The following is an 11,524-nucleotide window of genomic DNA, read 5'->3' on the forward strand; positions in this document are numbered from 1 at the left end:
GATGATTTATTGATTGGATATTGTTGTAAATGTATTGAGCCGACATGATGCATCACATCAAGACTTATTTGTATTTGATTTTATTGTAATATTCTTAGTGAGCCGACGTACACATTTGGTCCTAGGTTTTGTATATATGTAAGATCTCATTTGTGAGATGAGACATGGGATATGGTATGTAAAGTTATGGTATTGTAACATGGTATGTGCGAATATTGAAAATCATATGAGAAGACCATAGAGAAGGTTCAAGGAAGGTTTGAAGGTGATTACTAGGGCTTAACCGGTATTAAATCCAACATTGGAAATGCTATTTGAGAAGTACATTATTCTAGGATTTAACCATCCTATTCCAGTTATTGCGACTCCAATTTGAGCAGTGTGCTCTAGGCGGTTGGACTTTTTTCATGTGCAGACCCCATTTGTATACACATACTATCTACAATAGTATCATCTGATTGTGGGTATGGTTTCCCACCAGGGTTTTTCCCCTTACAGGGTTTCCACGTTAAAATATTTGTGTTATGTGTTGTGGATATTGTTTTGCTTTCTGTTTCATGCATTAAGTTTAACCGGTATTGATATTAACTATTAATCTGTTAATCGACATTAAGTTTGGTTTACCTATTAAGATAATTGGATTGAAATTCATAGACAATGGATTTAGCCCCCTCCCCCTCTTGGTTGCCTTTTGGTTCCTACTAGAAGGAACTTGGGAACAAAACTGCCAAAAAATGGCATGTCAGGGGAAAAAGTCCAATCTACACCTTAAGTATCAAAATTTTCACATCGAACTTTAAAGTCTGATGTGCAGGGGCAAAATACCTTCCTTGCATATCAGACTTTAAAGTCCGATTTGCAAGTTTTGGAAAATTTGTTACCACATCGGACTTTAAAGAAGTATGCTTGCACATCGGACTTTAAAGTCCGATGTGCTTAGGGAAGAAAAAAGATTGACATGTCAAGTTTTAAAACCCAACATGTCAATCGGACAAACCTGACTTACATATCAGACTGTAAAGTCTGATATATAAGACATTTAATCTTCCTACTAACATGTCGAGTTTTAAAAGCTGACTTGTTAGCAAGAAGGATATCTCCTGCATATAGGACTTTAAAGTCTGATATGTAGGAAACATATCAGTCCATCAGCCTACATGTCGAGATTTGAAACCCGACATGTAGGTGAAGGAAAGGAAAGAGAAAAGATTAGGGGCAATCGGATTTTAAAATCCGATGTGCCCTTGATCTCGAAAACGAAGGTAGAAAGAAAATGAAAAACAAAGGAAGATGCCAACATGGGAACCAAACCCAAAATGAAAAAGAAAACCTACCTCAACCAAGGTGATCAACAGAATTTGTTGAATCAACAAGATGATCAAGAGCGAAAGCAGAGGAAAAGAGTAGGATGGAATGCAAGGAGGAATAATTAGCAAGTGAAATGAGGGAAAAAGAGTTGAGATTTAATAAATAACCCTCATTTTAAGCAATTAATGGAATTGATTAGTTGCTAAGCATGTCATGCATGTCAGACTTTAAAGTCTGACATGCGGGATAAAATTTCTTGCAAGTCAGACTTTAAAGTCCGACATGCAAGCCTCTATTGTCAACCTGCACATGGAACTTTAAAGTTTGACATGCAAGGGAAAAGTCCCTGCATGTCGGACTTTAAAGTACGATCTACAGGAGAAGAACTACCAGCAGGTCAGACTTTAAAGTCTGATCTAGAAGGAAAGAACCAGAATATTACACATTGCACTTTAAAGTCCGATGTGCAATTCTAGCTAAAGTCCGATCTGCAGGCTAAAATGCAAAAATTAAAAGAACTTAAAAACAAGAAAAACAAAAGGCGAAAAGAAAAAGGAGCTAATCGTCAGAGTCGATCAACCTCTCCCAGAGGACATGAGGTATGAAATAGACCAGTTTCATAGGGCTACCTCATAATTTTAGCTACACTAAAATCTAGGACAACAACTAGCTCTATTTGGGGAAGAAGCTACACCACTTGAAGCTTGTAGAATCTAAAATTCTGAGTGCCTATTTCCATTGGGCTATAGAGTCAGGTGACAAAAAGACTAAAAAGAAAATACTATACATTTTTTTACAAGTACAAATTCCTTTTGTGTTGCTCTTCATTGATTAAATAGCTTCAAATGTTCTCCAGTGTGAGGTAGTGAGAATGGGGTACCATCTGTATATGTGAGCAAGTAACTATGCTCTCCACATATTTCATGAATAGTGAAGGGACCTCTCCATAAGGAATCAAACTTTTTGTGCAAACCCTTTGGTTCCCTACTCTTGTCCCATAACAAGACTTGATCACCAACTAAGTACTCATGAGAAGTTATCTTCTTATCAAATAATACCTTCACTTGGCCTTGGTGTGCAACAATCCTATCCACCACCTCTTCTCTTGTTTCTTCCAACTGAGAAAGAAACATAATGCGCTTATCAAGTCAATCTTGATAGGTTTCATCTTCAATGGCCTTGGCAAGCTTTAATGCTGGAAGTTCCATAGTAATTGGAATCTCAACATTCAACCCATATAGAAGTTGAAAAGGTGACATACTAATTACTCTTTTTGGATTTATACGATCCGCCCATAGTGCATCATAAAGAGATTTATGCCAAGTCCGATGTATCTCATCAACAAGCTTCCTCATAATAGTAACTAGATTCTTGTTACTTGACTCGGCTTGGCCATTTCCTTGCAGATAATAGTCAGATGAGTGTGAAAGGGTAATACCATAATCAATGCAAAACTCAATAATCTCATAAGATCAAAAACATGAAGCATTATTGGTTACTATCTTATGAGGAACACCAAACCTTGAAATGACGTTTTCCTTCACGAATTGACAAACCACCGTTGAAGTAGCTTGCATATTTGGAATTTCCTCCACCCACTTACTGAAGTAATCTACCGTTGTGAGAATGTACATGTGACCTACACTAGATGTTGGATGGACAGGTCCAAGGAAATCCAATCTCCACTATTGGAAAGGCTCTTGAATTACAACTTGCTTAAGAGGAAGTGTAGCTAACTTAGGCTTACCCACAAACTATTGACATTGCTCACATTTGTGAAACCAACTATATGTGTCCTTGAACAATGTTGGCCAATAGTATCTTGCATGTAAAATTTTGTGTGCAATGATAGGGGTAGAAAAAAATCCACCACAAGCAAGGTCATGAAAATCTTGAAGTAACCTTACTTGTTGTTGTTTGTCCATATAGCACAGAAAATTACCATCTAAACCCTTCCTATACAAACCATTGTCTCATAGGACAAAATTCACCACTTTAAGCTTTAGGGTTCTATTGAACATAGAGTACAACTGAGAGGGGGGTGAATCAATGGTTTCTAAGCTCTTTGACTTTCAAAGCACTTCAGAATACTAGTTAATCACTTAAGCACTAATCAATCAAACCAATAAAGCAATAAGAAAAGTTAAAGAGATCAAACACACAAATGAAACTCACAACACCAAATGTATGAGGAAAACCCAAAGTAGGAAAAACCTTGGTGAGAACTGGAGACTACTGCTCCAATCCAACCTCACAGGTAAAACACTAAATTACCAACCCAAGGAGCACCAACCCAAGGAGCACCAACCCTTGCACCAATCTCCAACTTGGTGATGTATATTAACATACAATTCAGATATAGTTAAGGCTTCTTCTTGCAAATGAATTATGTAACCCTTATTAAATATTCTATTGTTGGTTGACAATCTTTTCTCCTCCAATGAATCTCACACTACTAGTTGTGAGATTACTCTCTCTGATTCTTGGCCTTTGTTATCTCTCTCTCTCTCTCTCTCTATCTCTCATAGTCTTACAACACAATATGTCACAGTCATATGTTGCCTACTCTACCACACCTTGTCGGTTTGTCTTAGCTATAAAACTATAGTTATACCAGTACTCAATCACTACCAGTTGAACCCTCTCACCGGTTTGCTTTCTCACTTACTCTGCAACTTTATTAGAACAAGTTCTAAAGCTAACAACACTTCTTTTCACTTAATATCTCTTTTCTCTTCTTCTTCTCTGCAACATTACCTTTCTCTATCTTGAGCTCATCTCTTTATCCCTTACTTTCTTGCCAGAAAGCAATTCAAATTCGGAGAGGTTAGGGTTTCCTTTTCTTAACACAATCCGCATGAGATTAGATCCACTCTATCATGGGTCAATCACCTATACTCTAGGGATGCATCTATCGGCGTTTCCCATTACCGAATGCATACTTGCTAAAGATAGCAATCACGTACAAGATATCCTACTTTGAAATCTGTCGACTCACAAAACACTTAGTTGTTTCCTTTTTGAGATCTTCTTGTGATTGGATTTCTTTTCCATTGATCTAGGGGCCAACTACTCCTTGATCTTCCTCTGTCATTCTTCTTCCTCAAGTCACATCGGTCAGTTACAATCCAGTGATTTGTGGTTGTTTCATTTATGTTAACTAACTATTTCACCCACTGTGTCGATGGTGGATTTACCGACCTCTACATATATGCCACCTCGGCTCCACATGGCATCACCATGGTCAATCACTTAGCTCACCGACACATAGTCAGTTCAAACTTGAACATCCAACAAACTCATATTAGTACACACCTTTTCTAGTGAGACCTTCTTCTTTTGCTAACTTGCAATGGATACTATATCGATAACACATCTTCACCTCTAGCAGTTTGTGATAACTTTAACATTCTGCCTCTTCATCATAAATAGGCAACCTATCTCTAGGTCATTTTATTCCTCTACCGGTTGCCACTTAACATACTAGAAAACACACACACAATCTTCATCTTGGTTTATTCCTTACCGGTAAGCCTTCCTTCTATCTTCTTTCTTGCTGGTGACCTTGCCAAACTGGTTGACATCAATGACAACTTAATGCCAAAATGCCACCAATCTTTCCCTTTGGCATTGATGTCAACTTATCGCAAGATACTTCATACCAGTACATTTTTCCCCCTTTGACACAATGACAAAGGGTATGATACACTCCCCCTTTGATCCATACAGAGCTCCCCCTGAGCCATATAAAGCCTTCCTAGGTGGATGACACAACTCCCAATTTGTGTTGGAGGTAGTCAAAAGTGCTTACCAATAATGGTTTGGTGAAAATGTCTGCTAATTGTTCTCTCGTAGAGATATAATCCATCCTCACCTCCTCTCCTTCAACATTCTCAGTGAGAAAATGATACTTGATAGCAATGTGCTTTGTTTTGGAATGCATTACTGGATTCTTTTCTATGTTGATTGCAATCAAGTTGTCACACCGGATGAGAATAGGATCAGTGATGTCCACTTGTATGTCTTTGAGAGTTTGCTTCATCCAAAGTACCTAAGAGCAGCATGTAGCAACAACAATGTATTCAACTTCAATAGTAGATAGAGAGACTGAGTCTTGCTTCTTGCTATGCCATGAGACCAACCGGTCACCTAGAAAGAATGCACCACCACTTAAGCTCTTTCCATTATCAATGCAACCTTCCCAATTAGCATTAGTGTATGCTTCCAAGATAAAATCTCCTTGTTTAGGATACCACAATCCATAGTTGAGTGTCCTTTGTAGGTACCTAAAGATTCTTCTCATAACATTCATATGTGACTGCTTAGGTGCAGCTTGGAATCTCACCACCATGCATACTACCTGAACTATATCTGGTCTTGAAGCAATTAGATACAATAGACTGCCTATCATGGATCTGTATAGAGTTTGGATCCACCACCGGTGATTCATTATTCTTGCTCAATTTACTATCAGTCACCATGGAGGTACTTATTAGTTTACAATCCTCCAGTTGGAATTTATTCAACATCTCCTTTGCATACTTGATTTGTCAGATAAAGATTCCTTTATCTTGCTGTAATATCTTCAAACCAAGGAAGTAAGTCAATTCACCAAGCATTGACATCTCAAATTCTAACTGCATCTAATCAACAAATTCTTTGTAGAGGGTGTCTTTCTTGCCTCCAAAGATAATTTCTTCTACATACACAACCACAATGATCATGTGGTTCCCATCTTTCTTTATGTATAAATTTCTATCAGCACTTCCCTTTTTGAATCCTTTCTCCTTCAGTTACTAATCTAATCTTGAATATCATGCTCTAGGAGCTTGCTTTAGACCATACAAGGCCTTCTTCAACCAGCAAACAAATGTCTCATCATCATGCAGCAAAAACCCTTTCAGTTTCTCCATGTACACTTCTTCTTCCAAATTTCCATTTAGGAAGGTAGATTTTACATCTACTTGGTATACTTTATAACCCTTGTAGGCAGAGTAGGATAGAAACATTCTAATTGCTTCTAATCTAGCTAGCGGTGAAAATATTTCCTCAATGTCAATCCCCTCTACCTAAGAGTATCCTTTGCACACTAGTCTAGCTTTATGCCAAACAATATTACCTTCTTCATTCATCTTATTTCGGTAGACCCATTTTGTACCAATGATGTTCTTGTCTTTTGGTCTAGGGACTAATTCCCAAGTCTTGTTCTTCTAAATCTATTGCAATTCTTCTTCTTGTTGGCATTTCAATAGAAGAAAGATTGTTGATATTGAATAAGGATATTGAGAAGGTTGTTGAAGATTATTTGATATGACTGAAAAGGGATGATAACTATCTTTATAACATTATTTTGTCATTGATGTCAATAAATTGATTTCCTGATTCAGTATGATGTTGCCATATCTTGAGAAGATTGATTTGAAGAGAATTAAGTGGTTGGTAAAAGACACAGAAAGAATGTGATAAGAAAGGGGAGAAATAAGTTATTCAATGGGCAACTATTACCTATTGGTATTTTGGTATGGTTTTGTCATTGATGTCAACACCTACTAAAGCACTAGCACTCTGGAGATCCAGCAGCATTCACCGACAAACAAGTAACTATTGCATAGTTATTGGTATATGGTTCACCGGCAAGATATAATGATCACCAACACTTGGAATGATATGGAAGACACTTGGTAATGTCAAAGACATTGTGTGGACACTTTGTTTTGAAGAATTAATCATTGGTATAATCATATTTGCATATTTGCTTTTACCGGCAAATAGGTCTAGGGTTACCTAGGGTTACACCGACAGGTTTATCTTTTCCATATCAACATGGCACGCTATGGAGATGATTTATTATTGTTGTAAATGCTTTAAGCCGACATGTTTAAATTGGTTATTACATCAGATATTATATTGTTTGTAAAATATTTTATTGTAATATCTTGTAGAGCCGACCTACTAAAATTGGTCTTAGGTTATGGCATAAATGGAATATCTTATTTGTAAGATCGAATGTGGAGATGCGAAAAAGAACTAAGTAAAGGTATATGCGAGATTAAGCAGAGCAATACATGAAGACATCATTTGAAGGAGAAGCTAGGTTTCTATGGAAGCATATCAACATTACACTTGTATTGAATCCAGCATATGAAGATGCTATTTTGTGCAATACACTCTTATTGGAGTTAATCATCCAATTGTAGTTAGTGTGACTCCCATTTTGTGATTGAGTAGTGAGCTCTAGGCTGTTGGCTTTTCTGCATGTGCAGACCCCATTTATGTACACTTACTATCTGTAGTAGTATCATCTGATTGTGGGTAAGGTTTCCCACCATGGTTTTTCCCCTTATAGGGTTTCCACATACAAATATTTGTGTTATGTGTTGTGGATGACTTTGTGTTTATGTTTCATGCATTAATATTTACCGGTATAGCAATTAACTGTTAACACTATCTACCGACATACTTAATTGCTTTACCAATATTATGCATTAAGTTGGTTGAGTTATTTTTGGTTTGAATTTATTAGACAACTGATTCACCCCCCCCTCTCAATTGTCTCTGGGACCTAACAATTGGTATCAGAGCCTAGTCCTCTTTTGCAAAAGTTTAACAACTTGAGGAGATCTAATGACTACTAATTATTTCAGGAAGGACAGTCCTAAACTTGATGGAAACAACTATGGGATATGGAAGATCAGGATGGAAAAACATCTGAATTGCATTGGTAAAGACATCTAGGAAGTTACAAAGAATGGTTATACTACTATTGTAGCTGGTTAGACGGCTCCAACTACCTTAGCTAAAGATGAGGAGAATGATTGCAAAGCAAGAGAAGCACTTTTGAGCGCTTTATCTAATCAACAAATCATGGGATTATCAGATAGGTCTATTTCTAAAGCTATTTGGGATCATTTGGAAACACTGAATGAAGGAGATTCCATAGTCAAGATTGCAAAAACTTGAAAGCTTCTGAGTCAGGTATGAACATCTGAAAATGGAAGAAGATGAAAGGATTTTTGCTTTTATGGAAAGAGTAAATGAAATTGTTTTGGGTATTAAATTTTGTGGAGGAACCTTGAGTGAGGATGAAATTGTTTCAAAAATCTTAAGAGGATTGCCACTGGCATGTAAAATGAAGGTTACTGCTATAAATGAGTTGAGAACAATGCCTAATACATCAGTAACTAGGGATATATTAATTGGAAAACTTTCAGCCTTTGAAATTAAGGAATTTGGTCTTGTTGCTACTATAAAGACAAATTTGGCCCTTAAAGCATCAACATCATTTGCTCCATCATTTGACAAATCAGATTGGAAAGCCTTTTATATAAGAGAACTTGAAGAAACTAGGGAGGAGAATGAAAAACTTGAAGAACTTGAAGCACTTTTTGCAAGAAAAATGTCAAAAGGTCTAGTTGGAAGTAAATATGAAGGTAAAGCACCCTTTAAATGTTTTAACTACAATAAAATTGGTCATATGGCTTTGAGATGCTCTGATAGACATGCTAGACTAAGAGAAGAAGCTAGAAGAACATACAAGCCTAATCCTAAATATCAGAGATACAGATTTAAGAAGAACAAAGACAAATCTTGTTACATTGCTAATGAAGGTGTAACTGATGATTCTAATGAGGATCCAGTAGACAATGGATGGGTTTTTGTTGCTATAATAGAAGATCAACCGGCACCTACTACTCAATTGGTAGAACAAGCCCTAGCAGCTAAAGTTGAAGTAAAGGATGAATGGATCATTGACTTAGGATGCTCACATCATATGATAGGAGACAAAGGTAAATTCTTGAACTTTCAAGAATACAGTGGAGGTTTAGTAAGATTTGGAGATGGCAAACCCTATTCAATCAAAGGTAAGGGTACAATATCTCTTGATGGTAAGCATAGCACTAACAATGTCTACTATGTTGAAGGATTAAAACATAATCTTTTAAGTGTTGGTCAATTAGTTGAGAAAGGATTTCAGTTACAATTTAAGAATGGAAAATGCAAAATCATGAATAGAACTGGTTTAGAAATTGCAACTAGTAATCAGACTAGAGGTAATATCTTTCATTTAAATAACAGTCAAAAGGCATGCTTGATTGCACATATAGATGAAAGTTGGTTATGGCATAAGAGACTCTATCATGTAAACTTTGATTGCATGATAAAGATCAATAATTCTAAGGCAGTTAGAGATCTAACTAAAATTGTGAAACCTCAGAATACTATATGTAAGGAATGTCAATTTGGAAAACAAGTTAGAGCTAGTTTCAAAAGTATTCCAGAAAAATCCAATAATTCTCTTGATTTGATTCACACTAATTTATGTGGTCTAGCTAAAACTAAAATCTTACAAGGTGATAGATATTTCATTGTTAATTATTGATGATTATTCTAGAATGTGTTGGGTTACTTTTCTCAAAGAAAAATCAGAAGCACTTGGAAAGTTCAAACTGTTCAAAGCAATGGTTGAAAATGAAACCGGTAAGAAAATAAAATGTTTAAGATCAGATCAAGAAGCAGAATTCAAATCTAAGGACTTTAATACATTCTGTGAAGTGAATGGAATTAGAAGACAACTATCAGCACCTCGGACACCACAACAAAATGGAGTTGTTGAAAGAAAAAAACATAACTATCTTGGATGCAACAAGAAGTATGTTATCTAAAGCAAATTTACCGCATGTATATTGGAGAGAAGCAGTCAGCACAACCGTCTAGACATTCAACAAATTTCACATCAAAGGTGAAACCGGTAAGACCTGTCATGAACTATGGTTTGGTAATACTCCTACTCTTAAGTATTTCAGAATTTTTGGAAGTAAATGTTATATTAGAAGAGATGAGTATATTGGCAAATTTGATCCTAGAAGTGATGAAGGAATATTTCTTGGTTATTCAACTAAGAGAAAGGCATATAGATGTTTTAATAAAAGATTGCAGAAAATTGTTGAGAGTACAAATGTAAATATTGATGAACAATTCAGAGGAACTTCAACGGATATAGATTCTGAACCGGCAACAGAAATTGTGACAAATGAACCTATACTAAATCCACAAGTATAGAATGAAGATCCAGTTACCCTAGTACCATCAGAGGATTCCATAGTAATTGAAGAACAACAACAAACTAAGACACCCCAGTATGTAAAATTGAATCATTCTAAAGATCAGATAATTGGAAGCAAATTTAAAGGAGTTATCACAAGAGGAAGATTGGCAAATGAAGAGGTATGTCTTATTTCTCAAATTGAACCATCATTTGTTAATGAGCAATGTGAAGATAAATTTTGGATTAAAGCTATGGAAGAAGAATTAGAACAAATTGAGAAAAATAACACTTGGACATTAGTTCCCTGACCTAAAGATAAAAATATTATTGGAACCAAATGGATATTTAGAAACAAACTCAATGAAGATGGTAAGGTTGTCAGAAATAAAGCAAGACTAACGTGTAAGGGATATTCTCAAAAAGAAGGAGTTGATTACAATGAAACCTTTGCACCAGTAGCTAGAATTGAGGCAGTCAGATTATTTTTGGCTTTTGCAGCTCACAAGAACTACAAAGTTTATCAAATGGATATTAAATGTGCATTCTTGAATGGAGATCTTGAAGAGGAAGTCTATATTGAACAACCTGATGGATTTTATTTGACAGATAACAATGATATGGTTTACAGGTTAAGAAAAGCTCTATATGGATTGAAACAAGCCCCAAGAGCTTGGTATGTAAGGTTGGATAAGTATCTTTTAAAGATTGGTTTTTCTAAAGGAAATGCAGACATCAATTTATATTACAGAATAACTAATGATGATATCTTGATTGTAGAAGTATTTGTTGATGATATAATCTTTGGAGGAGAAGATGGATTATGTAAAGCATATTCTATTAAAATGCAACAAGAATTTGAAATGTCTATGATTGGAGAAATAAAATTCTTTTTAGGATTGTAGATTTCACAGACTGACAAAGATATATTTTTGAGTTAATCCAAGTACTTGAAAGAGTTACTAAAGAAATTTGGGATGGAGAACTCTAAACCGGTAAGCACACCTATGACTACAAATGACAAATTATCTCAAAGGGATGAATCTACACCTGTTAATCCAACTAGATACAAATCTATGATAGGAGGCTTACTATATTTGACACAAACCAGACCTGATATTATGAATACAGTATGTATTGTTTCTATATTCAAAGTAATCCTAGAGAAAATCA

The sequence above is a fragment of the Cryptomeria japonica genome, chromosome 11 (assembly GCF_030272615.1).
Source record: "Cryptomeria japonica chromosome 11, Sugi_1.0, whole genome shotgun sequence".
Taxonomy (NCBI): domain Eukaryota; kingdom Viridiplantae; phylum Streptophyta; class Pinopsida; order Cupressales; family Cupressaceae; genus Cryptomeria; species Cryptomeria japonica.